General features: G+C 44.4%; 1 protein-coding gene across 5 annotated transcripts in view; it reads right to left on the reverse strand.

The window, feature by feature from the left end:
* The window catches only part of lingo2.S (leucine rich repeat and Ig domain containing 2 S homeolog), a 723,222-nt gene that overhangs the window by 124,147 nt on the left and 582,647 nt on the right, over positions 1–16,428 (reverse strand). The window contains exon 1 of one of the 5 annotated variants that reach the window (XM_018243792.2): positions 3,917–4,530. The exons of the other annotated variants lie outside the window; for them this stretch is intronic. The gene's annotated coding sequence lies outside the window, so the exon portion shown is untranslated. Of the gene's footprint in view, positions 1–3,916; positions 4,531–16,428 lie in introns of those variants that run through there. 5 annotated transcript variants of the gene reach the window in all.

Here is a 16,428-nt window from a genome sequence, read left to right on the forward strand (position 1 = left end):
AATCAGAAAACTACCTGCATGGACCCAGGACTATGTGATGTGAATAATGTATATTATTGCTTTAAGATGCATTGTTGTTGTTTATTACATTTGCCCAAATGCTTTATTACTATAGGGGGAATGTGTGGTGTTTATACAAATGGCCTGCAGGTGTCACTGTCTACATGAGTTACTGTGCATACTTTCTGTCAGCTTGAAAGTGAAAGTTAATGTTGTTAAATGCCTGCATGATCTGCTAGTAAAGCACTGTTATACTCAACTCATCCTCGGCTACCCAAAACATAACACCGAGCACAACTATCCAAAATTGCAAGGAGCATAAAGGAGAAAGAAAGGCTAAAATTAAGCCAGCTTTATCAGAAAGGTCTATATAAATACACCAGTAAACCCTCAAAGTAATGCTGCTGCGAGTCCTCTGTAAACAGAAACACAGCATTTATTTCCTTTTATTGTGTACACATGGGCTTCTGTATCAGATTTCCTGTTTTCACCATAAACCTCCAGGGCAGGGCTTGATCATGCTCAGTTTGCTCCTCTCCCCCTCACTCCTCCCATCCCTGCTGTAATCTGAGCTCAGAGCTGTAAGTGAGCAGGGAGAGACTCAGGCAGGAAGTGATGTCACACCAAGCTTATATGGCAGCTTCTATCCTAAACAAACAGAGCCAGTGTCAAGAGCTGTTTACTCAGGTATGGTAAAGCATTCTGCAGAATAAATATAGCATTTTAGCTCACACTTTTGTGGCTATTCTGTTGGCAATAAACTGTCTTGGAGCTTTCCTTCTCCTTTAAGCCACTAACTGTGGGGTGACAACTGCGTGTGGTAAGTAACTGACCTATGAGGTCATCATATAAGTGAATATATTAGCAGTATTACATTACTTTCTAATTGTTATATTAAAATATTTCTAAATAATAATAGTACATAATAAATGTGTGCTAGAAATTGAGCAGAAACATTGGAAGCCTTGCCTAGTGGACCATTTTTGAGTACTTCTTTATGAACTGAATAGTTACTACTGTTGTAAAACTGCTAGTAAGAAACTGTACTGTACTGAAATCATTTGGGATAGCCAGCCCTCAGTAAGGCTTACTTATTAAAGTTAAATTTATAAAGTTAAATAAACTAGTGAAAAACATGTTTTTAACCACAATCCAGAAGTTTTTCCTAGAATGCAGACTGAAATAGAGGTGGTTTTGGTAATTTCCAAGAGAGTCATGGTGCAAGATTTTCTTATTGAATTTGAGCACAAATGTTGTCAGTTCTGGTGCACAGTGACAATAATTCAGTATAAACAAATCATCTATGTGTGTAGGCAACACATGCTAAGGAAGTACTGGTAGTAAAATCTACTCAAGGCAGGTTTTCCATGCTCGCTTGCATCTCTGCATCCCATTCTGTGCACTTGCAAACCATTTATAAGACAAGGCTGAATAGCAGGGGTCACTATTCATAAGGTCTAAGGAATGTGTGGGGAGCAAATTACCTTTGTGAGTAACATATGCACAAATTTGAACTTGTAAATGAGCATACATCTACATCTGTAGAACAAACATCTACAAATTCATAATAAAGTTTCAGCTCCAGTCAGTACCTTATTATCTAGCCTAGATACTTGTGTTGGCTGAGCTGGTGGAAGGATTCTGGGAGTTGTAGTTCACTGGCAGTTGGGGTGGAATGTATGCCTTTACCTTATACAGAATAAGAAACATTTATTTGCATGAATGTGTTTTACAAGTACCATGTACAGGTATGGGATCTGTTATCCGGAAACCCATTATCCAGAAAGATCCAAAATATGGAAAGGCCCATTGACTCCATTATAAAGAAATAATCCAAATTTTTAACAATGATTTCCTTTTTCTCTGTAATAATAAAACTAAGATATACTATAATTAATCCTTATTGGAAGCAAAACCACCGTATTGGGTTTATTTACTATTTACATGATTTTTTAAAGGACTGAAGTTATGGAGATCCAAATTACGGAAAGATCCATTATCCAGAAAACCCCAGGTCCCGAGCATTCTGGATAAAAGGTCCCATACCTGTACCTCATATACTATACTAAATATAAAAAATGACTTACTATAACTCTAACCAATCTGCCAAGTCCTATTTGATATCATTATCATGCATTTTTACAACATAAATTTAATATAATGCCCCTACTAAATGCTACCTGGATTTAGTGATGTATGTATCTTGACGATTCGATTCCTGTAACACCAACACACAGAGAATAAGGATGGTGTTTTCCCTAGTGTCACCTAAATACTGATATTACATCTTGTCGCTGATTTTATATCAACAAATTCTCTCCTGTCATACTGTAACCTTATACAATGTTTATTATTAAACAGCATCCCCCTCAGTGCTGCACAAAGAATCCTTCAAGACCCACAGAGCTTACAATTGAGTTTTAGTGAGTAAGGCACCACCTTAAGTCTGGAATTATTAGCATCTAAATAATGAATTAGTACACTAAATGTCACTCTTATTAGTCCAAAGGGATTTATTTAAAATGACTGGATAAGGCCCCCTATAAGAACATGTTCATCAAGGCTATAAATGAAAAGTGCATTTATAGAGCAGTGCTACAGCATTTCTTATGCTATCATGCCAGCATATTTCATTAAAAGCCTGTTTCCCATTTCCAACAGCACGGTCTCTAAAACCCTGCTCATTATACACTTGTGCAGGCAAGTTACAGATAGCAGATCTATAGAAGCATCTCTTAAAGCAAGGTAACTTGCTTTCAGTCCTCAGTCTTCCCTTTTTTAACTCCTTTCCTACCAGGCTTTAAAGACACAGCTAAATATTCCTAAAATGTCTAAGATTTAGAATGCAATACACACCAGTTCTCAAAGTAAAACCACAGATGGCATTCTAAAAAACGGCAGCCTGAATATAAATGTATAAAAATGGTAACACAGTTTTAAAAAATCAGCTACCTCCCTCTTTTAGGGCTTTATTCCGTTTGTTGCATTTAGCAGCATCTGCAGGAAAAATAAAGAGCCAGCCTGGCAGTACCATCTCCACTAAATAAAAATATAACCTAATAGGTACAGTACCATCCCTCGTAAATAAAGTGATAGCCTAACAGGCACAGTACCATCTCCCTGAAATAATTAGACAGCCTGGCAGCTACAGTACCTTCTCCCCTAAATAGACAGCCGGCAGGTGCAGTACCCTCTCCCTAAATAAAGTCCAAGTCTGGCAAGTACAGTAAGGTCTCCCCTAAATAAAGAGACAGTTTGGGTGGTACATGGAGTTGCCACCTGGTCAGTATTTTACCGGCCTGGCTGGTAAAAATGATGCTTGATGCCAATGTTATTAATAGGTTAAAATGGCAAGAATACAGTAGCGCTGGTATTTTTTTCCAGAAAAGGTGGCAACCCTAGTGGTACAATGTTATCTCACCTAAATTAACAGACATCCTGGCAGGTACATTATCCCCCCCCCCAAACAAAGTGACAGCCTGACAGATACAGACAGTACCAGCTCCCCTATATAAGGAGGCAGCCTGACAGGTACAAATAATACTTTCTCCCCTAAAGAGACTGCCACTGGGTACCAATAGAACCATCTCCTAAAAAGATTGCCTGGCAGGTGCAGTAACAGCTACAGCTCCCCTAACTAAAGAGACAGCCAGACAGTACCACCTAGCCTAAATAAAGAGACAGCACGGCAGGTACCTATAATATTATCTTCACAAAATAGACAGCCTGAAAGCTGCAGTGGCTTCTCTCTAAATGAAGAGACAGTCTGGGTGGTACAGTGCCATCTCTCCCCAATAAAGTGACAGCCAGTGATGTATGTTCAGTGCTCTCTCCCTTCAATAAAGAGACAGCCTGGAAGGTACATGACTGCCCAAAGGTAACAGGCAAAAAGGCACAGAACAACACAATCCCTTACCAATCATTGATCTGTCCCTGGCAGGGCTCGGCGTGTTCATGTTGCTCCGTGCAAAGCAGTTAGTGACTGGCTGTCTCCATGTGAAGCAGGGGAAGAAGACGCGTATATTTCCTTTGCTGTTCATTTAACCTCGAGCAGACAGCAGCCCTTTCATGATCAGTTTAAGGTTCCTGTGTGAGTGTGAGTGTGAGTGTGAGTGTGCTGCAAAGCCACAGCTCAGTGATGAGGAGGAGCAGTGATGGCTCGCCCTGCATGTCTCGGTACAGTAACCTAATAAACTCCAGAGGTACAGTACTCCGCTGGTGCCAAGCAACACGATTGTTCTGAGTGACACTAGTTGCCCTCCACTAGGACTATTCCGGTGGTCCTTCTTTATCGTGCTTCGTCCTTTAATTAACCCCTCGAGGGGCAGCCGGGGAGCTGCTCTGGTTACAAAGTAATGGCTCCATCAGGCGCAATTAGATTCCGAGCAAAAGACTATAGTTTGCGTGAAAACTCTCTCAGTAAACAATTCCTATTCCTCTGGGCTCCGCGGGGGGCGCTCTCTTAATTAACCCTGAGAGGGCTGGGCTGGGAGCTTTCCCGTCATCATCTCCGCCCGCCCGCGCTCTCTCTCCCTCCCTCTGTCGCTTTCATAACCGCACTAAATGGATGTGGTGCCGGGCGGTAGAAGGCAGTGCTCGCAAATTCATTCAATCCCCTTTCTGTGATGTTTTATCACACACTGCCTGCTGACGTTCTTTTCTTTTCCATTAGTTTTGCCAGACGGTCTGTATTTCTTTTCATGTAAATCTAGAGCATCCGTATAATATGCATCCGTAGCCAGATAATATGAGGAGAGCACTTGGGTTATTTTCACTGATCACAGACTAGATTATATAGCTTTATATTTAATAACCCATTAGAAGGACCAATCTTCCTTAGGAGAGAGGATGAATGAAAATATGTGTAGTCAGTAGCATCCTGGCAGGTTAACCAGAATAATCAGAATAGAGCCCCCAGCTTTAGAAGTAGGGTAGAGCTAGAGACCCCCAGTGCTAGAAGTAGGATAGTGCTAGAAACAGGGTAGAGCTAGAGACCCCCAGTGCTAGAAACAGGGTAGAGCTACAGACCCCCAGTGCTAGAAATAGGGTGAGCTAGAGACCCCCAGTGCTAGAAGTAAGGTAGAGCCAGAGACCCCCAGTGCAAGAAATAGGGTAGAGCTAGAGATCCCAGTGCTAGAAACAGGGTAGAGCTAGAGATCCCCAGTGCTAGAAGTAGGGTAAACCTAGAGACCCCCAGTGCTAGAAATAGGGTAGAGCTAGAGATCCCCGGTGCTAGAAGTAGAGATGTCGCGAACTGTTCGCCGGCGAACTTGTTCGCGCGAACATCGGGTGTTCGCGCTCGCCGGAAGTTCGCGAACGTCGCGCGACGTTCGCCATTTTGGGTTCGCCATTGTTGGCGCTTTTTTTTGCCCTCTCACCCCAGACCAGCAGGTACATGGCAGCCAATCAGGAAGCTCTCCCCTGGACCACTCCCCTTCCCTATAAAAACCGAAGCCCTGCAGCGTTTTTTCACTCTGCCTGTGTGTGCTGAAGAGATAGTGTAGGGAGAGAGCTGCTGCCTGTTAGTGATTTCAGGGACAGTTGAAAGTTTGCTGGCTAGTAATCGTTTTGATACTGCTCTGTTATTGGAGGGACAGAAGTCTGCAGGGGTTTGAGGGACATTTAAGCTTAGGTAGCTTTGCTGGCTAGTAATCTACCTTCTACTGCAGTGCTCTGTATGTAGCTGCAGTGGGCAGCTGTCCTGCTTCTGATCTCATCTGCTGACTGCTGCAATAACAGTAGTCCTTGTAAGGACTGCTTTTATTTATTTTTTTGTTGTTTTACTACTACTACTACTACTACTACTATAAGAGCCCAGTGCTATTAGTCTAGCAGTGTTGGGGAGTGGGACTGGTGTGCTAATCTGCTGCTCCTAGTAGTTCAGCAGCACCAACTTTAATTTTTTTTTTTTAATATTCATTTTTTTTTATTTTACTTTTTTTATTTTACTACCGCTGTAGTAGTGTATAAGTTGACCTTTTAGGCATTATTTGCCCTGTAGGCATTATTTGCACACTGTTTTCTTCAACCCGCCATCGAGCTGTGTGACCTTGTTCACATTCTGTCTAAATATCCATAATATTACCGTCTCCAGAAAAAACACCGGAGTCACTTTTTTCAAGCAGCCATAATATATTTTACGTAATCCGTATCCACCGCTGTAGTAGTGTATACGTTGGCCTTGTAGGCATTATTTGCACACTGTTTTCTTCAACCCGCCATCGAGCTGTGTGACCTTGTTCCCATTCTGTCTAAATATCCATAATATTACCGTCTCCAGAAAAAACACCGGAGTCACTTTTTTCAAGCAGCATTCATATATTTTACGTAATCCGTATCCACCGCTGTAGTAGTGTATACGTTGGCCTTGTAGGCATTATTTGCACACTGTTTTCTTCAACCCGCCATCGAGCTGTGTGACCTTGTTCCCATTCTGTCTAAATATCCATAATATTACCGTCTCCAGAAAAAACACCGGAGTCACTTTTTTCAAGCAGCATTCATATATTTTACGTAATCCGTATCCACCGCTGTAGTAGTGTATACGTTGGCCTTGTAGGCATTATTTGCACACTGTTTTCTTCAACCCGCCATCGAGCTGTGTGACCTTGTTCCCATTCTGTCTAAATATCCATAATATTACCGTCTCCAGAAAAAACACCGGAGTCACTTTTTTCAAGCAGCCATAATATATTTTACGTAATCCGTATCCACCGCTGTAGTAGTGTATACGTTGGCCTTGTAGGCATTATTTGCACACTGTTTTCTTCAACCCGCCATCGAGCTGTGTGACCTTGTTCCCATTCTGTCTAAATATCCATAATATTACCGTCTCCAGAAAAAACACCGGAGTCACTTTTTTCAAGCAGCATTCATATATTTTACGTAATCCGTATCCACCGCTGTAGTAGTGTATACGTTGGCCTTGTAGGCATTATTTGCACACTGTTTTCTTCAACCCGCCATCGAGCTGTGTGACCTTGTTCCCATTCTGTCTAAATATCCATAATATTACCGTCTCCAGAAAAAACACCGGAGTCACTTTTTTCAAGCAGCATTCATATATTTTACGTAATCCGTATCCACCGCTGTAGTAGTGTATACGTTGGCCTTGTAGGCATTATTTGCACACTGTTTTTCTTCAACCCGCCATCGAGCTGTGTGACCTTGTTCCCATTCTGTCTAAATATCCATAATATTACCGTCTCCAGAAAAAACACCGGAGTCACTTTTTTCAAGCAGCATTCATATATTTTACGTAATCCGTATCCACCGCTGTAGTAGTGTATACGTTGGCCTTGTAGGCATTATTTGCACAGTGTTTTCTTCAACCCGCCATCGAGCTGTGTGAGCTTGTTCACATTTTGTCTAAATATTGATAATATTATCGTCTCTAGAAAAACCACTTGAGTTACTTTTTTTCAAGCAGCATTCATATATTTTACGTAATCCGTATCCACCGCTGTAGTAGTGTATACGTTGACTTTGTAGGCATTATTTGCACAGTGTTTTCTTCAACCCGCCATCTAGCTGTGTGTATTATCGTTTCCAGAAAAACCAACTGAGTTTTGTTGTTGTTGTTGTTGTTTTTTTAAAAATAATGCCAGGCAAAGGCAGGCCGCCACGCAGAGGCCGTGCTAGGGGCCGTGCTGCTATGCAATCCTGTGGCCCTAGCAAATTTCCCAGTTTTAAAAAGCCAATGACCCTGAACTCCCAAAATGCTGAAGAGGTAGTTGACTGGCTTACACAGCACACCCCATCCTCTACCGTTTCTAACTTTACCACAACATCCTCCTCATCCTCCACTGCTATGGCCACCCCACGTAACACTTCCTCCACCACCGGTGCCCCTTCTTCACTGGGGTCAGAGGAGTTATTTTCCAATGAGTTTCTTGAACTGAGTAATGCGCAACCATTATTGCCAGAAGAAGATGAAGGAGATGAGGACCTTACACCAGATTTAATTCTGGCAGAGAACACGATAGAGATGGACATAATGAGTGATGAGGAGGAGGTCCCCGCTGCTGCTTCCTTCTGTGATGTGTCAGAAGAAATTGATGCATCTGAGGAGAATGATGATGAGGAGATTGATGTTTTGTGGGTGCCTAGTAGAAGAGAGCAAGAGGAGGGTAGTTCAGATGGAGAGACGGAGAGTCAGAGAGGCAGTAGGAGAATAAGACTTAGAAGAAGCAGGGAGGACAGCCCGCAGGGATCAGCAGGGCAACAACATGTATCGGCACCTGTGTTCAGCCGGCCAACGCACCCGCCATTGCCGCCAATACCGCCAACTCCGCCAACTTCTACTGTTACCGCCAGATCGCACACTTCCAAAAAGTCAGCAGTGTGGGATTTTTTTAATGTGTGTGCCTCTGACAAAAGCATTGTAATTTGCAATGAGTGCAGTCAGAAACTGAGCCTTGGTAAGCCCAACAGCCACATAGGTACAACTTCTATGCGAAGGCACATGAGCGGCAAGCACAAAGCACTTTGGGAGCAACACCTCAAAGGCAACAGGCAAACTAAAAGCCACACTCCTTCTGGTCCAGCATCTTACTGCTCTACCTCTGCTCTCCTTGACCCGTCTGAACCACCCTCCACTCCGCCTTCCACCTTGACCACCTGTTCCCATTCCCAGTCATCTGCCACCAGCCAAGTTTCTGTGAAGGCCATGTTTGAGCGTAAGAAGCCAATGTCTGACTGTCACCCCCTTGCCCGGCGTCTGACAGCTGGCTTGTCTGCACTCTTAGCCCGCCAGCTTTTACCATACCAGCTGGTGGACTCTGAGGCCTTCCGCAAATTTGTAGCAATTGGGACACCGCAGTGGAAGGTACCCAGCCGCAATTTTTTTTCTAAAAAGGGAATACCACACCTGTACCAACATGTGCAGAGCCAAGTTACCGCATCTCTGTCACTTAGTGTTGGGCCAAAGGTCCATATGACTACTGACGCATGGTCCTCCAAGCATGGTCAGGGCAGGTATGTCACCTACACTGCCCACTGGGTGAACTTGGTAATGGCTGGGAAGCAGGGAATGGGTAGCTCAACAACAACAGTGGAGTTGGTGTCACCGCCACGGATTGCACGCGGTTCTGCCACCACCTCTACTCCTCCATCGCTCTCTACCTCGTCTTCTTCTTCTTCTTACTCTGCTGCTGGGTCCTCCTTCTCCTCCTCCACACCTGTGCACCCCCAGCTCCCCCTAGGCTATTCGACGTGCCAGGTACGCCGTTGTCACGCTGTCTTGGGGATGACGTGCCTGGAAAGCAAAAACCATACCGGATCTGTACTCCTGTCATCTCTGCAGTCACAGGCCGATCGGTGGCTGACCCCACACCAACTGCAGATCGGAAAAGTGGTGTGTGACAATGGAAGCAATCTGTTGGCAGCGTTGAGACTAGGCAATTTAACACATGTGCCCTGCATGGCACATGTGTTAAATTTAATAGTCCAACGTTTTGTCTCCAAGTACCCAGGATTCCAGGACGTTCTCACCCAGTCCAGAAAGGTGTCGGCCCATTTCAGACGTTCCTACACAGCCATGGCACGCCTTGCTGACATTCAGCAGCGCTACAACATGCCAGTCAGGCGTTTGATTTCTGACAGCCAGACTCGCTGGAATTCAACGCTCCTTATGTTGGAACGTCTGCTGCAACAACAAAGGGCCGTCAACGAGTACCTTTTGAACTGGGTGGTAGGACTGGATCTGCACAGCTGGGGATTTTTTTCCCCCGTTACTGGGTGCTTATGCGCGATGCCTGCAGGCTCATGCGACCTTTTGAAGAGGTGACAAATATGGTCAGTCGCACCGAAGGCACCATCAGCGACCTAATACCCTTCGCTTTCTTCCTGGAGCGTGCCGTGCGACGAGTGACAGATGAGGCTGTAGACCAGCGTGACGAGGAGCTGGAAGCGCACGATTTCTGGTCGGAATCACCAGAACGAACCCAGGCACCTGCTGCAACGCAGGGAGAGGTGCCAGAAGTGGAGTCAGAGGAGGAAGGTGGCTTTGTGGAGGAGGAGGAGGAGGACCAACAGGAGCAGGCTTCCCAGGGGGCTAGTGGTGACCTTTTGGGGACCCCTGGTCTTGTACGTGGCTGGGGGGAGGAGACCGTGGATGATGCAGTCCTTGATAATGAGGAAGCGGAGATGGATAGCTCTGCATCCAACCTTGTGAGAATGGGGTCTTTCATGCTGTCATGCCTGTTGAAGGACCCCCGTATCAAGAGGCTTAAGGAGAAGGACCTGTACTGGGTCGCAACGCTACTAGACCCTCGGTACAAGCATAAAGTGTCAGAAATGTTACCAACATACCACAAGTCCGAAAAGATGCGGCATTTACAAACCAGCCTGCAAAACATGTTGTACAATGCTTTTAAGGGTGATGTCACTTCAGGAACTCATCAACATTCCAGGGGCAGAGGTGCCAGTAATCCTGCCACGAGCACACCTGCAAGGACAAAGCCCTTTGGCCAGTCTGTAACGTCAGACATGCAAATGTTTTTCTGTCCAAGGCAGCGCCACAACCCTTCTGGATCCACCCTCAAAGAACGCCTCGACCGGCAGGTAGCGGACTACCTGGCATTAACTGCAGATATCGACACTCTGAGGAGCGATGAACCCCTGGACTACTGGGTGCGCAGGCTTGATCTGTGGCCAGAGCTGTCACAATTTGCCATGAACCTCTTGTCTTGCCCAGCCTCAAGTGTGCTCTCAGAAAGGACCTTCAGTGCAGCAGGAGGGATTGTAACTGAGAAGAGAACTCGCCTAGGTCACAAAAGTGTCGATTACCTGACCTTTATTAAAATGAATGAGGGGTGGATCTCGGAGGGTTACTGCATGCCGGAAGACTTGTTCTGACTTCTATGCAGCTGTCCTCTTCAAGCCTCATGACTCCACACACAGCTGTCCTTTAGCGTCCTCCTCCTCCCTCCGCCACCGTTACAAACTAGGGTGCAAACCCTACTGGTTTAATTTTTTCTGGCCTCTGTGCTTCAGTGGCTGCAACCAAAAAACTGGGCAAACAATGTCTACAAGGTCAACGTATGGCAAAAAATGACTATTTTCAGCATTTATATGGCATATTTTTTCTGGCAACTGTGCTTCAGTGGCTGCGTCCAAAAAAATGCATATTTTCTGCATTTATATGGCATAATTTTTCTGGCAACTGTGCTTCAGTGGCTGCGACCAAAAAAATGCATATTTTCTGCATTTATATGGCATAATTTTTCTGGCCTCTGTGCTTCAGTGGCTGCAACCAAAAAAATTTATATTTTCAGCATTTATATGGCATAATTTTTCTGGCCTCTGTGCTTCAGTGGCTGCAACCAAAAAAATTTATATTTTCAGCATTTATATGGCATAATTTTTCTGGCAACTGTGCTTCAGTGGCTGCGACCAAAAAAATTACTATTTTCAGCATTTATATGGCATATTTTTTCTGGCCTCTGTGCTTCAGTGGCTGCGGCCAAAAAAACTGGGCAAACAATGCCTACAAGGTCAACGACGTTGACCTTGTAGGCATTGTTTGCCCAGTTTTTTTGGCCGCAGCCACTGAAGCACAGAGGCCAGAAAAAATATGCCATATAAATGCTGAAAATAGTAATTTTTTGCCATACGTTGACTCAACGTATATGGCAAAAAATGACTATTTTCAGCATTTATATGGCATATTTTTTCTGGCAACTGTGCTTCAGTGGCTGCGACCAAAAAAATGCATATTTTCTGCATTTATATGGCATAATTTTTCTGGCCTCTGTGCTTCAGTGGCTGCAACCAAAAAAATTTATATTTTCAGCATTTATATGGCATAATTTTTCTGGCAACTGTGCTTCAGTGGCTGCGACCAAAAAAATGCATATTTTCTGCATTTATATGGCATAATTTTTCTGGCCTCTGTGCTTCAGTGGCTGCAACCAAAAAAATTTATATTTTCAGCATTTATATGGCATAATTTTTCTGGCAACTGTGCTTCAGTGGCTGCGTCCAAAAAAACTGGGCAAACAATGTCTACAAGGTCAACGTATGGCGAAAAATTACTATTTTCAGCATTTATATGGCATATTTTTTCTGGCAACTGTGCTTCAGTGGCTGCGTCCAAAAAAAACTGGGCAAACAATGCCTACAAGGTCAACGTATGGCAGTTGTTTAAAGAGAACAGTAGATTACTAGCCAGCAAAGCTACCTAAGCTAAAATGTCCCTCAAATCCCTGCAGACTTCTGTCCCTCCAATACAGAGCAGTATCAAGCAGATTACTAGCCAGCAAGCTTACTATCATCTGTCCCTGAAATCACTAACAGCTCTCCCCCTACACTATCTCTTCCAAGCACACACAGGCAGATTTTTCAGATACATTTTTGCCCTTGATCCCCCTCTGGCATGCCACTGTCCAGGTCGTTGCACCCTTTAAACAACTTTAAAATCATTTTTCTGGCCAGAAATGTCTTTTCTAGATGTTAAAGTTCGCCTTCCCATTGAAGTCTATGGGGTTCGCGAACCGTTCGCGAACCGCTCGCATTTTTGCGCAAGTTCGCGAATATGTTCGCGAACTTTTTTTCCGACGTTCGCTACATCCCTAGCTAGAAGTAGGGTAGAGCTAGAGACCCCCAGTGCTAGAAACAGGGTAGAGCTAGAGACCCCCAGTGCTAGAAAAAGGGTAGAGCTAGAGACTCTCTGTGCTAGAAATAGGGTGGAGCTAGAGACCCCCAGTGCTAGAAGCAGGGTAGAGCTAGAGACCCCCAGTGCTAGAAGCAGGGTAGAGCTAGAGACCCTCAGTGCTAGGAGTAGGGTAGAACTAGAGACTCTCCGTGCTAGAAGTAGGATAGAGCTAGAGACCCTCAGTGCTAGGAGTAGGGTAGTAGGGTAGAGCTAGTAGCTGGGGGCAGCTGGCATCTACATATTATACTCAAAATAGTATTGCATTGCCTGGTATCTGAACTGTATTATAGACTTCATTCATCTTTAGGTTAGTATTTGTGATGGGCGAACTTGTCCCGTTTCGTTTTGCCACAAATTTTGCAAATTTCCTGCCAAATTCGCAAAACTGTAGAATGGTGATTTTGACGCCGGCGACAATTCATCTGCGTCAAAATGGGCGCCAGCATCAAAGTTCGGCAAATTCGCAAATTTATTCACAGTCGACGAAATGGCCAAATTCGCGCCTGGCGAATAAATTAGCCCATCACTAGTTAGTATATATGTTTAACTGTAGTGTAGATGTGGAACAGATCCAAAGCGGCAGTCAAACTGCAAAAAATCCGTTTATTGGGGAGTGTACAACATGTTTCGGGACGAGCCCTTTATCTCACTTGATAAAGGGCTCGTCCCGAAACATGTTGTACACTCCCCAATAAACGGATTTTTTGCAGTTTGACTGCCGCTTTGGATCTGTTCCACATCTACACTACAGTTCTACATATTGATTTGGGTTATCGGACACAGGATACCCGTGGACAGGTCTGATCTAAGCATGTGGTGAGCTCCTTTCATACTAAATTGTTAGTATATATGTTTCACAGGCAAAAGTGCATCTACAGAGGAAGCAGACCCTGCAGCTGCATGGAGTCCAAGATGTATAGGGACCCAATGAGACCCTAATTCATATACAATTTCAATAAATATTGGTAAAACAGGTAAACCTGTAGATATTTTGGGGACCTGAAAAATAATTTTCTGTGGGGTCCAGTCATATCTAGTTACGCTGCTGTTCTCAGCAACTTTCTCTCTCAACTAAATACCTAATAAACATAAATCCATTATTTGCCCACAACTGGATCTCAGTGTAAACTATGCTCTATCCCAGGGGTGCCCAGACTTTGTTATGCTGGGATCTACTCCCGACACCTGGCCCCCATCAGGAGATCTACCTTTATAATGTGCAGTGAATTTGTTGACCATGCCCATTTTTGACCACACCCCCTAATTACCATGTTTATTTTACAAAATTTGGCAGGTTATGAAAGTTTGAACACACTTCCTTCCCCATGCTTATTGCTCTCAGCTCTCCCTGCTGTCAACCTTCCCTTCCCCTCCCCTACCATGTCCTTCCCTTCCGTGCCTGCAGCTCGCCCTCCTCTGTCCTTTCCCTTTGTGCCTACAGCCCTCCATCATGCTGTAATTGTCTCCCAGCCCTGCTGTGCTGCTTGTCTCCCTGCCTTTCCTTTGTGCCGCTCTTCTCCCTTACCTTACGTTTGTGCTGCTCATCTCCCCTCTCTTCCCTTCGTGGCGCTCTTCTTCCTTCCTTTCTCTTTGTGCCGCTCGTCTCCCTTCTCTTCTCTTTGTGCCGCTCGTCTCCCTTCCCTTTTCCTTGTGCTGCTCGTCTCCCCTCTCTTCCCTTTGTGCCGCTCGTGCCACTCTTCTCCCTTCTCTTTGTGCCGCTTTTCTCCTTTCCCTTCTCTTTGTGCCACTCGTCTCCCCTCTCTTCCCTTTGTGCCGCTCGTCTCCTCTCTCTTCCCTTCGTGCCGCTCTTCTCCCTTCCCTTCCGTTTGTGCCCTTGTCTCCCCTCTCTTCCTTTTGTGTAACTCTTCTCCCTTCACTTCTCTTTGTGCCTCTTGTCTCCCCTCTCTTCCCTTTGTGTGGCTCTTCTCCCTTCCCTTCCCTTTGTGCCGCTCATCTCCACTCTCTTCTCTTCGCGCCACTCTTCTCCCTTCTCTTTGTGCCGCTTGTCTCCTTTCCCTTCTCTTTGTGCCACTCGTCTCCCCTCGTCTCCCCTCTCTTCCCTTTGTGTTGTTCATCTCCTCTCTCTTCCCTTCGTGCCGCTCTTCTCCCTTCCCTATGTGCCGCTCTTCTCCCTTCCCTTCCGTTTGTGCCCTTGTCTCCCCTCTCTTCCTTTTGTGCAGCTCTTCTCCCTTCCCTTCTCTTTGTGCCACTTGTCTCCCCTCTCTTCCCTTTGTGCCGCTCTTCACCCTTCCCTTCCCTTTGTGCCGCTCGTCTCCCATCTCTTCCCTTTGTGACGCTCTTCTCCCCTTTCCATCTCTTTCTCCCCTTTCCAGCTCTTCTTTCTTCCCTTCTCTGTGTGCCGCTCGTTTCCCCTCTCTTCTCTCCCTCCATGCTGTGCTGCACTGCTCATCTCCTTCGTTCCTCTTTTCTTCAAGTCAGAGACACCGGGCTCCAGATCGCAGTCTACCAGGAACATTAACATGATCTACTGGTAGATCGCGATCGACGTCCTGGGCACCCCTGCTCTATCCAAATCAGTCTCTATGGATTATAGAGGCACCCTGCTTACATATGATTAGTGATGGGTGAATTTCTCGAGTTTCACTTCGCCGAAAAATTTGAATTCCAGCAAAATTCGTGAAACGGCGAAAAATTCGCGAAAAATTGTGAAATCAGAAAGTTCATGAAAAAATCTTGAAATTCAAAGGTATACACAATAAAATCATGAAATTCAGACATTTTCACGAAAAAATCGTGAAAATCTGAAATTGACGCCGACAAATTTCACCGGCAAATTTTTGTGGGAGAGTCACAAATTTATTCACAGCAAATTCGTGCCAGGCAAATTTATTTGCCCATCACTACATATGATGTTATTAGAAGTGACTTCATAGATTTTTTACGCGTAGCCTGCAGTCCTATGCCTTTATACAGACATGGAAGTCCTCGGTGACGTTGTGATGGCTTTGTATTTGACTTTTGTAATATTGTGTTTTAGCTTTTAGCAATACTCATCTGGCTGTCCCTGAACAGGTCTGAGAATGTCTTTCTAATATAAAGAATATAAACAGAGGTATAAACAGAGGTGAGTCAGCCCATAATGCAGGACAAAGGGTTAGGTTGCTAGTTTGTTAACCTAGGCAAAAATTTGGAAATTCACAATAATGCTGGTAAGTTTCCATATATCTGCTGTTTTATTAATATATTCAGATGAGCAGTAGCCAACTATTTTATCAGCCATGACAAAGCCTCAGTATATACTACAATAGCAGGTACTACATATCGATTGAGCTTTGCATGTGCTGCATTCAGTATCATGCATCGTTATTTTTCTATGATTTCACAATCTAACAAACATAGTCAGTCCGTGTTCTTAGGATCACCTTCAGCAGTAATGGATTAATGGATAAGAGATGTGCATGTTTTAAGAGTTACAGTGAAGCAGCGTTATAGGAGCTGCTCTGTTAACATTGAATAGACACTCGATAGGCAGAGGAACTGCTTTCAGATCCCAGTCTCTGACGTTGTTCTGACTATAATATAATTGAAGGTGAGGTTATGTGTTTTCACAAAAATGCTGAGACGAGAGGCATCTTGACTGCATGGGCAAGGACAGAGATTAATGAGTGGAGCAAAAAGCTTATTGCAGGGTATTGTCAAATCTACAAACTGTGAGGCGGTGTGGTAATAGAGATTTATAAAGAACTAAGGGCTGAGTGAGAGAGAGAATAAAAAAACCATAATAGGAAGAAATAAAAAGAAAATATTACCAA

The sequence above is a fragment of the Xenopus laevis genome, chromosome 1S, assembly GCF_017654675.1.
Source record: "Xenopus laevis strain J_2021 chromosome 1S, Xenopus_laevis_v10.1, whole genome shotgun sequence".
NCBI lineage: Eukaryota > Metazoa > Chordata > Amphibia > Anura > Pipidae > Xenopus > Xenopus laevis.